This window comes from Sorex fumeus, unplaced genomic scaffold, assembly GCF_029834395.1.
Source record: "Sorex fumeus unplaced genomic scaffold, SorFum_2.1 ptg000034l, whole genome shotgun sequence".
NCBI classification, from domain to species: Eukaryota; Metazoa; Chordata; class Mammalia; order Eulipotyphla; family Soricidae; genus Sorex; species Sorex fumeus.
Window position 1 is genome coordinate 33289375 of NW_026606091.1, and position 15006 is coordinate 33304380.

General features: G+C 51.2%; 1 pseudogene; it reads left to right on the plus strand.

Annotated features, from left to right (window-relative positions):
* The window catches only part of LOC130026635 (polypeptide N-acetylgalactosaminyltransferase 12-like), a 36991-nt pseudogene extending 26366 nt beyond the window's left edge, over nt 1-10625 (plus strand).
* The last annotated feature ends 4381 nt before the right edge of the window (nt 10626-15006 follow it).

Below are 15006 nucleotides of genomic sequence, written 5' to 3' on the forward strand. Positions count from 1 at the left end.
TGCCCAGTTCATAGCCCTTCCCCTCTAACTGCACCATGGACCTGGGGCGGCCCGTTCACTCTCATGGATCTTCACACCTGACACATATCCTGCACACCCTCTCGAAGCTTCTACTGGGGCTCTGGGCTTAGTTCTCTGTGTCCTGCCTCTGGGCCCCTGGGCTCTGGAAACACCAAGTCCAGGTTTTCCTAGAGGTTTGGGGAGCTGGGAGACTGTGGGGATCAGGGGCTTGAGCCCTCTCACCCCTTGCCAGTGGTGAGAGCTGTTCTCCCATTGAACGACTGTCTTTGGAGTTTTTCCTTTTAGGATCATACAGAGTATCACCAAGACAGGTGGCACCCAAGAATTTGCTGGAAGCATCCTAGTGTATTCCATGTGTGCAGGCTCTACCCAGCTATCCCCCAAACGGGCAGTAGCAGGTCACAGCATAATTATGTAGGTTGTTTACAGGCTACCTTGATTCTGTGATAACAACTTTCATCTAACATGCAGTGGTGCCTAGTGCTCTCAGGTGCTCCCACAGTGGTGATTCCCGTTTCTACGCTCAGTGTTCGAGCGTTCCTGTGAGCCCCTTCCATCCCTGCTCGGGTAACCTGCTTTCCCTTAGTCTCTTGCTCGGTGAGAGATTTGGGAACCCCATCCGGGTCAGACAGAAGGACAGAGATATATAAATAAAGTTAAGGAAATAGGAGTAGCTTACTGGGGGCACTCCCGGGCGGACTCTCCGAACCTCAGGTGAGGCAATGGTACACCCGCGCCCTGGGTTAGACTAAGGGGGCTATGAAGTTGTCTTGGTCTGGTCCTAGTCATCTGTTCGTGGGTCAATGTTAAGGAACATGGAATGAAGCCTGGTGGCTTCCTGTCACCAAGTGGGCATTAAGTCTTGTCTTCCTCACCTGGGACAAGGTGATCTCTGACTCCAGGAATGTTGCTGTCCACTCAGCCGGTTGCCATTTGGTTCTGGTCACCATTTTGTCAGAGCAAACCTCACATTTGATTCTTGTCAAATTTGGTGATTCCTGACCCATCCATCTTGTCCACCTCCTAGAGCGGGTCTCTCAGAGGTCCTGCCTAGTTTTTCGCTTCTGCCTCTTGTTGCCTCCTAGGTTCCCTCCCCTTAGGCTTGGCAGACAGAATCATTTGCGAGCCCCCCTTAGCTCACCCCGCTGCGGCTGATCCTGACAAACTATCACCTGCAGGTAAATCTTCTGGCGATGCTCAGTGATGAGTTTGTCTGGGATTGTTTCCCATTTCTCTCCTGACTCTGAGAGATGTCCATTCTACAGTGAGGCCCTCAGGAGTGGCCAAACCTGACCACGGCTGGGCCTGACCAGCCTCCAGCTCACTGGCCCTTCTCGATTTCATTCTTTCAACTGGCTCAAAGCCCCCTCCCCCTCCTGACTGGTTTGAGTAGAGCAGTGTTCAGTCATTGAAGAAAACACCTTTTCCTCCCTACTGGACACTGAGCAGGCCCAGGGCCCATTGATTGAAAAGACAACTGCAGCCAGGGAGTCAGTTTGGTTCTGGACCCTTACTGCCCATGGCATTCTGGACCTTAAGGAGTTTTTCCACCTGGGTTGCTACTTGAGTTAGAGACCCTCTGCCTGTTCCCAGTCACCACAGCCCCCATCTGGCCTCTGGGGCACACAGAGTAGTGAGGAGACCAGAATCAGCCGTGGGGGTGGGGTGATGTGTTTTCACCTCTGGGCTGCTCAGGTAAATGAGCAAAGCACAGTTAGCAGGTATATCCCCCCTGGCCCCCACCCACCCTCGTCAGGATCCCACCATCCAGGGTATATTCTCAATGACACCATACTCATCAAGGGTCACTGTCAATCAAGATGAAACTAGCGCCCAGGTCAGCACTTCCTGATCACCTTTGTCAGGATTCCTGCCCTGCATCCCGCCACCCACCCAGACTCTGTCTCCTTCCCCTGCCTGGACTCTGTGGGCACCTGCAGAGTTTGCATCTGCTTTGGCAGCCTCAGGCAATCCATGGTGTTTGCTCAGTGCACCAGAGAGGCGACCCTGCGGGCTCAGCACAACTCCCCATTTCTATTATTGTTAGTATTTGTGACCAAAGAGACCAGGGCTAGTCTAGGTACTGGCAGCAGTGCCGTTGGGGCAGACCCTCAGTGCCCGAGCGTTTCCTGTTCTGCTCACACCCAGCATGCCTCCAGCTCTCCCTGCCAGAAGACCCACGGTTCAACAGTTGGACACGGTAACAAGTTGCCGATGCAGATGTTTCTGTTTCCTCACCTCTTTAAGTTAAACGTTTACAGCAATGGTGAAATTTGCTTCTCATCAATGTTGCCTGTCATCTTGCGTAAGCTCAGTAAGAGAATTACAGATTCCTTTAATCTGTCACTTCAAATTTAGCTCAACGTAAAGTCAGGCATGAAAGGTCAGATCTGTTGGCTTTTCCTGGCCCATGTCATCTGCTCCTACTCCCCAGACTCCAGTCCTGGGGCCAGTTTTATTTTGCCTATCCCAGACCCAAGGGGTCCTTGACCATTCTTTTGGCCAGAGACTGTCCCATGCTGTACTCTGGACCATATCACATGTTGGATCTTCGGCCTTCCCTTGTCCAAATAAGGGTCACCTGGCGCCTGTCCGAGGTCCATCCAAGGCCTTCCACGCGATGCACATTTGAGAATGTTTGAATCATGGACAATCACTGGGAAACTGAAGCTTTCGTAAGATGAATGTCCAGGATGAGATCAGGACCCACCTGTGACTCCTGCATCAAGCATCAAGCAGTGTCCGTGTAGGGGTCTCTTTGCCAGGAGCCCAAGAGCATACCAAGGCCATCAAGGAGAGAAAAACTAACATTTCCCTGATAGTCTGGTCTGGGAAATAACGCCCTTCGTTCTACATAGTTTCACACCAGAAAATTCCCAACATCCTCACTGAGCCGCATGCCGAAAACCAAAGGAAACTTATGGGCTTTACCTGGAATTTGGGAGTCAACATCCTAGACCAAACAATGCCCTCAACCCCACATTAAAAGATCAATTCCAGAGTCAGTTTGGCGGGGACCCCACATTGTAGATGCAAGAGAGAAATTGTCACAGGCTAGGAAACAGCAGAGACCCGAGGAGGCCCGTGTTGGATCCTCACACTCCGCACTACGCTGACAGGCAGCTCCTGGGACACGGCCAGGGCAAGGCTGACTTCTCAGTGGGATACCAAGCAGGTCCCCTCTTCTGCCAACACTCTCTGGGACCCCTGTGTCTTCCTGAGTGTGGTGAGTCTAGGGCATGATACCTGCCGCTGTGAGAGCCGTGGGGTTCAGGGACCTTGCAAAAGGGTCCGTTCCTGGGGCAGGTGAGGGGGCACGTGGAGGGCTTCATCCTTCCAGTCCTCACCCAACACTAGCCCACAGTTGGAAATTTTGTGCCTGAGCCCCGAAGGTCACATGGTATTTCCCCAGGGCTAGGAAATACATGTCATCTTGCACTTCCTGAAAGTCACGGGGTAGGTGGAAGTCTCCTCTTAGGGCAGAAAGGTGGCAGGGTGAGGGGGGTGCTGGACATGTGCCAGCCCTGACGTCCGGCAGCTAAGAAAAAGTAGCGGCCCTTGAGCACAGTTCCTGACCTCCCAAAGAACACCAGACCCCCACTCTGTTCTTCCAAGACTGTGGTGAGCCACCCTGGAGATACACGTATAATACTATGAGTATTTTACCTGTCATGTCATGTCACGGTTACCCAGGCCGGGCTATTGTGAAGATGAGAATCCAGGCCAGTTTAGTGAGCCCAGGTGGCCTGAGGACTTCATCCTCTGTAGGAGTGTCCTGGCAGGCAGGTGTCCATCCCATTCCGATCTGGGGTAGGGAGACCTCCCGGACTTCAGGACTTGTCTGGACACTGAGAGCAGGGCCCAGGGTGTGGTCAGTCATTGCAGATCTGCAGATCCCTGGTTGTCCATAGCAGAGACATTTCCAGTTCTCCCTTGGCCAACGTGCCTGAAACAACAATTTTATTTTTTGTCCAAATTTGAAATCCTTGAATGTTAAAAGTAGGTAAAGGGATATTCCTGATACCCTTTCAGTATCTATATTGTAAACCACAAAAAGGAAGACAGAGAGAGAGAGAGAGAGAGAGAGAGAGAGAGAGAGAGAGAGAGAGAGAGAGAGAGAAGGCAGAGACAGAGACAGACAAAGACAGGAACAAACAGAGAGAAAGATAGGTAATAAAAACATCTTCCAAAAAGGCTGAACTGAATATCTGGAAAAAAACCCAAGTGCCTGAGAACGGATGACTGGTTAAAAAACTTTGGTACATCTACACAATGGAATACAATGCAGCTGTTAGAAAGGATGAATTCATGAAATTTGCATACAAGTGGTACTACATGGAAAGTACCATACTAAGTGAAATGAGTCGGAAAGAGAGGGACAGACATAGAAAGACTGCATTCATCTGTAGAATATCAAGTAACAAAATAGGAGACTAACACCCAAGAATAGTCACGATAAGTACCAGGAGGTTTGCTCCATGGCTTGGAGGCCAGCCACACATGGTGGGGGAAAAGGCAGCTCAGATAGGGAAGGGAGCACCAAGTAAAGGGTATTGGGAAGATCCTCCCAGGATGGGAGATGCATGCTGGAAATAAACTATAGACCAAACTTGATTGCCACTCAATGCCTCTTTTGCAAACTTCAGCACCCAAAAGGAGAGAGAGAACAAAAGGGAATGCCCTGCCACAGAGGCAGGGTGAGATGAGGGGAAGGGGGGGGGGGTGGGAAGGATACTGGGATCCGTGGTGGTGGAGAATGGGCACTGGTGGAGGAATGGGTACTCGATCATTGTATAACTGAAATCCAAACACAAAAATTTGTAAGTCTATAACTGTACCTTATGGTGTTTCACTAATAAATTTTTTTAAAAAAAAGGCTGGCCTAGGTGGAGAGGTGGAGGGTGTTGGGAGGGAAACTGGAAACATTGGAGGTGGGAAATGTACACTGGTGGAGGGATGGGTGAACAACGATGACTGAAGCCTAATCATGAACAGCTTTGTAAGGGTCTATCTTACATCGATTCAATAAAAAAATTTTAAGAGGAGAATGGATTATATTTGGATTTATAGAATTAGACGTGTAGTACATTTTCTGAGGTAAAATCTAGAGCTCAGCTGAGTCGCTGCGATCATTATAGAATTGGGGAAGTGTGATGCTGAACTTGACTTTAGAGACATTCCATGATGAGTAGATCAGTGGTTCAAATGTGTCCTGCTTTGAGCACCATTCAACATGTCATTACTTAATTTCTTTTTTAAAAATAATTATTTCATTTACTTTAAGGGGAAACTCTATATGGGCACTTATAAATGGCAAACAAATTATATTTGCATTAGATATGGAAGTGGGACTTCAGTCTATCTGACTTCAATCTCTGGCGTCCCATAGAGGCCCTTGAGCATGGCTGGGAATGATCCCTGCTGTGGTTCCAAAACCAAAGAAGCAAACAAACAAGGAAATGTAATATATCAAAAGCTAGAACAGGTGGTGAGGTGTCTGCTTTGCATACTTCTATCCTGGGCTGATTCCTGGCACCTCGTATGGATCCTTGAGCACCATTAGGGGTGATCCCTGAGCACAGGACAGGAGACAGGGTCCCCAGTCAAGGGAGGTCTCATCTCTTAGGCCCCTGGAGCAAGACCATGGGGGCCTGTGCAGGGCACAGATTGCCCAGGCGCTGCCAGCCTTGGGCCTGGGAGTCGGTGCTTGACCTCCACATCCCTGGACCAAGAGTAGGATGCCCTGGCTGCCTGTCTTCAGTCCCAGCCTTGCGCCCACAGGTGGGACTGCAGGACAAACAGGTGAGTGTCCGCGGCAGCAACAGGACTAGGATCTCGGCCTCCCGCAGTAGGATGTGGCCTCTGACCAGTGTTGGTCTCTGAGAATGAGCAGGAGGAGGAGCAGGTTCTACTGCAGAGCCAGCTCCGGATCGCTGCAAGGGGAGTGAATCAGGACTAGGTGGATATGGAGAAATGACAGAAGGTGCCGGGGGAGACCCACTGTGAGGGTAGGAGCCCGCCTGGGTTGGTGGGAGGAAGGACAGGCCAGGATGCCACCCACTATAATATATCAAAATCTAGAAATGGCTAGAGGGGTTGTGGGGGTGTGGATTGGCCCTCACTGAACAGAGAGGGTCCTAGTAGCAGGGAGGCTGCGGGGTCGAGGTATAGGGAGGCCCCCTCTCTTAGGTCTTGGGAGAAAGACCCCCAGGGGAATGTGCAGGGGAAAGGTAACCCCATGTGCTGTTTTCCTTGGGCCTGTGTGTGTGTGTCTGGGCCCTGAATGTTGTGGTGGGATCTGGACAGCCTTCGACCCTGTCTCATGACAGAGATGTGCATGCAAGACCAGAAGGTGCAGTGCCTGCAGCCTGGAATGCTTCTGCTGGTACCAAAAGCAGCACACAGCTGCAACCCCACACCTGAATGGCCCACTCACATGGGCTCCAAGGTTGAGCAGGTGCTGAGGCACAAGGAGCTCATGGACCAGCTGCAGCAGGTGCTAACAAGGCAGCAGGCCCTGCTGGAGGCCACCTTCAGGGAGCTGAGGAAAACCCAGGTGAGGGGATGGGCAGGGGCTCAGGGACAGGAAGGCGCATCAGGCCCTAGACCTGCCTACTCACCTGGTGCCTTCATCTTTAGGGGATCCTCAGTCCTGAAATCAGGAGCAACTGAGCCCCAGGCCTTGCTGGAATTCCAAGGGTACCCTGAAGAGGGTGAGTGGTGCGGTGGGTCTCCAGGAGGGAGAAGTTCCTGATGGGGATCTGGAGGTGGGGCTATATGGGAGGTGGAGCCATGCGGGACCCTGAGATGCCTCCACCTTCCTTGCTTGGCTGAGACCCTGGAGTGCCCCATAGTCAATCCAGTGTCGAAGAACATGGAGTTGGAGGTGAACATAGTGGAGGTTTGTGAGACCATGACCTCTATGGAACTCGAGGTGATGGTCATGAAGGACAGGCTGGTGGCGTGTGAGAAGACTAAGGATCTGGATGACTAAGGTCTGAGACTAAGGTCTGGTGTCCAGACCTGGGGAACGGGATGATGGATTGTGTGAAGAACCCAGAGAGACCCTCCTGTTCCTGTCTGTGAGGAACAGGAGGCCGCAGACCTCAGATCCGGATCCTGTAATGACCTGCCCCCAAATAACCAGAATCCAGCTCGTCCGCTTGAGTTCAGCTGGCAAGCTTGTTCACCATTAATCCACTTTTTCTACCCTGATGATGTACTCTGTGTTCTTCAATTCCAACTAATCTAGCCCTGATCCAGTTCTTCCCACCCTCCTCCTTCCTCCCTCCTCCCCACTCTTCCACTTTCCCTCAGCACTAGACCCTAGGGATCAAGGGGGCAGAAAGGTCCCCCAACACTAGACCGCAGGGATCAGTGGGACAAAAATGTCTCCTACCTCTAGGCACCAGGGATGTTGGGAGCAGAAATTTAAACTGGGCCACACTCAAACTTCAGTCATGATAGCTCCAAAAGCCAAACAAGGGCTTGAGGTGGGAGCTCTCCCTCCCCAGTACACAGTCCCGTTTCTCCATATGGCAGCCCTGAAGCTAATGGGGGCTGGAAACATCAGAGCAACCAGTTCTAGACACTCTTTGGGGGCTGGTTGTGCACTAATGAATTGAGGAGAAGAGAGAGGAAGGAGGCATGCTGGGTCACTCTCTGACAGTCACTGTCCTATTTCCAAGCTTGTTTCAATAAATGGATCCATCCCATGCCGTGCGGGTATGTGTCTTGGGCGAGGTGTGTCCTGCTAGCAGTTGGCAGTTGCTTCTAGATTGTGGGTGGCCCTTGCCATGGGATTCACCATGTCTAGAGCCTGTCATCTGCATGCCCCTGAGTACGATGTCAATGACCCCAGGAGAGTACCTCTAAGATTTGGAGTGGTAACATTCAAAATATGGTGGTTGGAAGGTATGATGGTGGTGGAATTGGTGTCTGAATATTAAATGTAATAAATTATTGTAAACAACTTTATAAAAACAAAATAAAAATTTGCAAAAAAGTCAGCAAAATATAAAGCATGAAAAGAGAACAGAAAAATCAAAGATACACCAATATAAAACTTTTATTAAAAAAAAGCAATGGCGTCTAAGCTACTAAGATAGCCCACAGAATGGGAAAAATTATTTACCCAATACCTAGCTGATGAAAGGCTAATATCCAAGTTATATAGCACATTGGTAGAACTTTACCAAAAAAATATCTCCCAACCCCATCAAACAAATGCAGAGAGGAATAATGAACAGAAACTTCCTCCAAGAAGAAATTCAAGGGCTGGAGCGATAGTACAGTGGTAGGTTGTTGCTTTGCACGTGGCTGATCTGGGTTTGATCCCCGCCATCCTACGGGCTACACCCGCCTTGGAACCCCAAGTGTTCTGTGAGAACCAGAAGGCAGTGTCCTTCCTAAAGACACCCCATGCACACCCCATCCTCCCTCTCACCTAGAGGTGGAAATCACACCCAGATCCAAGACAGACCTGAGCCAACAACCCGTCAAAGACAAATTGTGTTGGCAGAAGATCAGACAGACTGTGATGCCCGTGAGGTAAGGAGGCTGCAGACACCCATCCCAGGGCACAAAGTGACCTGCCTGAAAGTGATGTGTTCCCCCCAAGAGTCAGAAATGGTTCAACAGAATTCTTACTCACCTGTAATTCCGTCTTTTACCTACCCTGTCAAAATCATATTCATTTACCCCAACCTTGTCTTTCTTCCCTCTTCCTTCCCGCCCTTCTCCTCTCCCCCTCCTCCTTCCTGCCCCCTCCCTTCTCCCCTCCTCTGCCCCTTCCCATTGAGGAATGGGGCTATGGGACTATGAGGCTATGCGGCTACACAAAGCAATTGCAGACGTGCCCCCATGGCAGGGATGCTGCGTACTAGGAGTGGCGAGATGACCCAAACAGAACAACATTGAGACTCGTACTCTGCAAGTAAAGAAGTTACACAGTCTCCAAGGAAGCTCAGCTAGAGAAGAGGGCACCAAATAAAGGGTGCTGGGAGGATCCTCCCAGGGTGGGAGAAGCATGCTGAAAGTAGACTATAGACCAAACATGGCTACCACTCAGTTCCTCTCTTGCAAACCACAGCACCCAAAAGGAGAGAGAGAACAAGGGGGAATCCCCTGCCACAGAGGTAGGGTGGGAAAGGAGGGGGAAGGGAGGTGGGAGGGATGCTGGGACCCGTGGTGGTGGAGGATGGGTACTTGATCATTGTGTGACTGAAACCCAAGCAAAAAATTTATGTCTACAACTGTACCTCATGGTGTTTCACTAATAAAAAAATAATAAAAAAATTCTTGAATAAAAAAATAGTTACACAGCCTCCAACACATCCATATGTGCAGGAACAAACTCAAACATAAAATAAAGAACCAGTAAAAAATCCAAAGAAATAAATTTCAATTTTTAATATGAAAATTAAGAGATCATGGGGTCTCACCATGTTTCGCGCTTGTCCCTATCCCTCCCCGAGCGCACCCCTCCCCCCCAGCCTTTCCAGAGGGATTCAGGGCTTCTTTATTATGGTCTTTACCCAGATGCCACTCAGGTTGGAAACTGTTCCTGAACTGTTCAGTGGTTCTGAGCAAGAGATGTAATCCACTGCTTCTTGCAAGTCAGAGGATGGGGTCCCATCCGACAGGCAGAAAGGCTAGGGGATTAATCTAGAGTTGCAAAAGTTAGATGTGGGTTTTCACATCATAATCCCAGGGACTGTGCCATCTGGGCAATTGGTAGCCACTGGGGCCCTTTGTTAGTCATGAGTGTCACCCCTGAATGGGGACCTGGAGGTAGATAGTTTGTTTACCTCTGTGGCACAGCGAGAGATCAGAGCCCCCTGCCTCAGAGACAGGTATGCCCAGACCTCTGCCAATGGCCCTACCCTGGGTCAGGGCACCTAGAACCTGGTGCCCTTTCTCAGGCACTAAGAGGATCAACCTCTTTGCCTCTGGGCCCTACTGCTGATTAGAAAGGGTTTTTTGGGGTTATTTTTCTTTTTTTCACTTCTAAATGCTCATTCATCCAGGAGGTCTGGTGCCCAGCCTCAACCAAGAGCTGGAGCAGTGCCTCTGAGGCTCTCTTTCAGTCCTCTTGGGCTTCTGACACTAAGACCTTATCATCTACAGATTGCAGGATGGTCCATTCCAGGGCCCCAACGAGGATTTTCTTAAGTCCAGAGCCAGGGTCTTCCTGAAGAAGGTGGTCGAGTTTTTGAATCCTTGGGCAATGGGTCCACAGTAACTGAGGTTTCCTCCTGTCTCTGGATCCTTTGGCCCAAACGCAAACAGGGGTCTGCTTCCTGAAACAATTTGCAAAGGGGGAAACACATCTTTTGAGGTTCAGGCCGGTCAATCATTGGGCACTAGAGGAAAACAGACTCAAGAGAGTGGAAGGGCTGGGTACCACAATGTGACCAGCAGGAGCGACCACACTGACTCGGCGCTGGTCGTGACTTCTCAACTGAGGCCAATGGGTTGCTCCCAGTTGAGCTGCATCCCACCACTATTCCTGCCTCCCAGACCTGCGCAGTATCTTTCCCTATCCCTAGCCACACCTCATGGGCTACCAGATATTGCGGCTGTCTTTGGAGGCTCACTCCTAGCATGAGTTTACCAGCAGAGGGGCATGATACTGCCATTAGAGAGCGCCTGGAGAGGGTATTTTCCAAAGGGGGAATCCACAGTGTCAAGGTGGACATTTATTTGCTCTTCTAGCTCTGTCGGGAGATCGAACGCCAATAAGATACTAAAGTGGGGAACAGGGAGAGCCTTGTTTTCCATATGGAACCCCCAGCATCTGCTGAGACCATGGATTCTCAGGCCCAGCAAAAGCCGGGAAGGGCTGCACCTCCGATACCTTCATCGAGCTCTGCTTCCTATGTTGCCCTGTCTTGAGGTCATGGGGCGACCGTTTCCACGAGGCTCTTCTTGGGAGTGTAGGTACCAAGTTACCCTGCCTTCCCTGCCTGCCTGGGGACTCCCTGTGACTCTGTCAGACTGTCCTAGTGGTCCTGGTGTCAGTAGACATTTCTGGAAGCTACCCAACATTTAATGTCTGCCACTCCCATTCACAGAGGGTCACAGCTTGTCTGGTGTCATATTGGCACTTTGTTCTCTCCTGCAGCATGTCATGGCCCTCTGGGGCAATGATCTGGGGCCTGCCTTCTGCCCCTCCACATCCTCCACCCCTGACTCCTGCTCCTGCTCTGGCTCCCCTCTTTCTCCCTGCCCCTTGTCTGCCCTGCCAGTTCTCACCTCCTCTAGACCAAGGGCACACTGGAGGTGCTGGGGTCTGGCCTTAACCACTTCACTGGGGTAGTGCTGTCTCCACTGGACGAGTGGCAGTGCCACCCAGCTGCCCTGATCTCTGCCAACTCCTCCTGGGCACCAGGTGCCACTGCTTGGGTGTTGCTCTTTTTCCTTTTGGTCTTGTCTTGCTTTCTCCCCTGCTTGGTAGTGAGTTTTGTTGTTTCACAAATGAGAATTGTAGCACTAATATAACTTTGAATTTTCAACGACTATGAACTCATACGAACTTTGCCAAAATTTCTGCCTGAAGCTAACTAAAAACCAAGCAGCAGGGACTGGAGTGATAGCACAGTGAGTAGGGTGTTTGCCTTGCACACGGCTGACCTGGATTTGATTCCCAGAATCCTATATGTTTCCCTGAGTACCACCAGGAGTAATTCCTGAGTGCATGAGCCAGGAGTAACCCCTGTGCATCGCTGGGTGTGACCCGTAAAGGAAAAAAAAGCACATTTTGGAATGTGGGAGAACATGATGAGATAATAGTGGTAATGGAATGAACAGCTCCAAAGTCTGAACACCGCACAAGGCGAGAGATCAGTTTTACAGCAGATCTGATGGGCGACGGGGTATCAGCAAGCAGCTGACAGGAGAGTATGGAACAAGAAATGACCAAGCTTTCTTGGTGCAGAGAAGGATCTGGAGCATATCAATAACGTAGGAAAATTCCGGGGATTTTCCCAGGTTTCTGCATTGAACAGTGTGACAGACCACCTCTGGGCCATCCCGGGTGATTTCAGTGCCTGTCTCGTCTCTCCCAGACCCTGTGCCTCATTGCAGATCCTGCTCCCCAGGGTAGCCTGTCTGAAATTAGCCTGCGAGAAATGTGGGTAGAGGTGCACTCTCCTCTACAGCAGGGCTCAGGAGATCCTAGTATCAGGACTTGAACAGGGCTGGGCCGCATCAAGGCAAGCACCTTAAACCCTGCAATATACCTGGGGCCCATTCTTGAGAAGTCTGAAAGTGCTCGGGAGTGGAAGCCTCGGGTTCCACGGGGCTGTCTCCCTGGGCACGGTGCCGTACAGAAGGGGGAGTGAGGCATCTTTAAGGGAGCCCAACTCTACAGGAAGGAGATTTAGGTGGGAAGCAGCTGAAAAAAAAAATACCGCTTGGAGCAGGGCATTAGTCCAGCAGATAAAGTGATTGTCTTGCACACTGCTGACGTTGGATCAATGGGCCCCCCTAGTTCCACTAGGTATGGTCCCTGAGCTAAGTCAGGGGTAAAGCCTGAGCATGTGTGGGTGTGGTGCTAACACCCAAAGAAAAGTGCTGCAAGCAGACAGGGCCGGCCTTTTCCCAGTGCCCTAAGGAAGGACTGCTCAAATTCTTAGAGGCCATAAGAGGGATTTCCCTGTTAGGTGGTAGGGGTGAGGGAGGGGAAGGGGGTGACAGCACTGGGTCTCCAGTCGTGACTCTGCCTGAGCAGTGACAGTCCACTTGGACAGTCCATAGTGGCCTGACTCAGGGCAGGACTTGGCTGCTGCTTTGACAGAAAAGTGTCCTGAAAATGTGTGTCAGAGTCCTCAGGAGGAAGAAGCCCACAGTGGGGGTCAAGAGGCAGGACACCCGGGGGGGCAGAACCAGGCGGACCCTGCTCCTGAGCCCTCCACCTCCCTTGGTTGGCTGAGAGCCTGGGGCTGCCCCGCAGTCTATCCAGTTTCAGTCAATCCAAGGGCACTGAAGTGGAGGCGAACACAGTGGAGATCATAAAGCCTGAGGAGCTGGAGGTGGTAACAGTCAAGAAGGACAAGCTGGCGGTGTGGGGAAGAGTGTGCATCTGGAGGCAGAAATGTCCCCCAACACTGGGCAATTGGGATGTGGGGGGCAGAAATGTCCCCTAGTAATAGACACTAGTGGTCTGGGAGGCAAAAACAGGCCCCAAGCAGTAGGCACCAGTGACATGGGGTGCAGAGGATTCCCCTAACAATAGACAGCAGGGTTCCGAGGACAGAAATGTTCACAATTACTCGACACCAGGAATGAGCAGAGCTGAAATTTCCTCCAAAAAAACCACACCAGGGATGTTGGGGAAAATTGTTTTCCAAACTAGACACAAGAGCTCTGGGGTAAGAAATATCCCACAACAGAGAACAGAGCTCAGATAGGAGACATGTCCTCCAGCACTACACAATAAGGAGTCCCAGGAGCAGAAATACTCACCCCCATAGAAATTGTTCAAAGAGTAGCAATAATAAATGACCACCTCCCCACCCCCCACCTTAGACTATATCCCAGGAGAGAAGAGTGGAGAATGCCTCCTCACCCCTGCTTTCCCACCTAAATGTTGAGATATTTCCGGTTTGTGGGTTGTCCTTGCATGGTGCAGGGCATTTTCCACTTTTTGAGTAAAAATTCTGTCCAGAAGGCCAGAGAGAAGTCTCAGAAGACTCAGTACAGGCTTGGGATGCATGAGGTCAAGAACGTTCCCTGGCACCACAGGTTCTCCTGATCACAAAGGCTGGAGCAAATAGAGATCCCCACAAACCCCAAACCTCTCAGGTATGTACACAGGGCATGAGGGTCAATGAAGCAGTACTTGGAAGGATCTCAATGCTTAGAGGAAACACTCATTCAGAGCATCTGATTTTCAAAACGGCACTTGGCTACAACCATCTACCCGTCCTGGCCCACGGAAAACGAGGCAACACTCAAACCTTCGGTTCATGGGCTACAGACCAAGCAAAAGTCTGAGCCGAGAGCTCCCCCTCCTCCATTGCACTTTTTCTATTCTGGAAAAGGAAGTCCTGAAAAGGATGGAGGCTGGAACAGTCAGCAACTGAGTTCTAGGCACTACCTGGGACAGTTTAGGGGATCATGAATTGGTGGCAGAGGAGTGAGAGGGGAGAGGGATGAATCAGTCTCCCTGACAGCCACTGTCCTGTTTCCAAGATTGTTTCTACAAATGGATGCATCCCAGCCTGTGTGGGTGTGTGGCATTGGGTGGGTGGGTCCTGCCAGGGAACGGCTCATGCTTCTTGATGAAGCATGAGCTGTCCTGTGCGGGTCTCCCCATGGATCAGAACCTGACATGACATGCCCATGCCCATGGTGCCTGTTCTGTCTACACCTCCTCTGTAGTGCCCACCGGGAAGAGCCCCCACCTTGCCCCCAATGCTTCGTGGGTGCCAGGCCCCCTAGTGGCCAGATCATGTCTCAGGTAAAGGATCTGCAAACCTCCAGGTATTTCCCAAACCTCTCAAGGACTGGATGGAATTTCTCTGCCCAGAGCCTCACCCCAGTGTGGAACCCTTCACTGCCCACAGGCTCCCCAGACAGCACAAGCCCACAGTGACCCTGTGCCCCACCATCAGAGATAAATTTGATTCTCAGCCCAGCGAAAGTGAGAGGGGGAGATGTCAGAGCTACAGGAGGCAACCGGGGACCACTGGGGCCTGAATGTGCTCAGGGCAGGGAGGACAGGTGCATTCGTGGATGCCATAGTGGGCACGGGCGATATGGGGGAGTTGGGGTTGCTTTCAGGCTGCAGGACTCGTGAGGGCAGCGTGGCCAGGCTTAGTGGCCCTAGTTGGGAGTGTGTGTATTGAGAGGGATTTCCAGAGCACGCCGGGATCAACACCAGAGAAGCATCAAGGTTCCCCAAGGCCAAGTCTGGTGTCCAGCTCCCAGTAGCATAGACTGAGTCTCAGAGAAAGGGGCAGAGCTGGGGTGGGGAGGTTC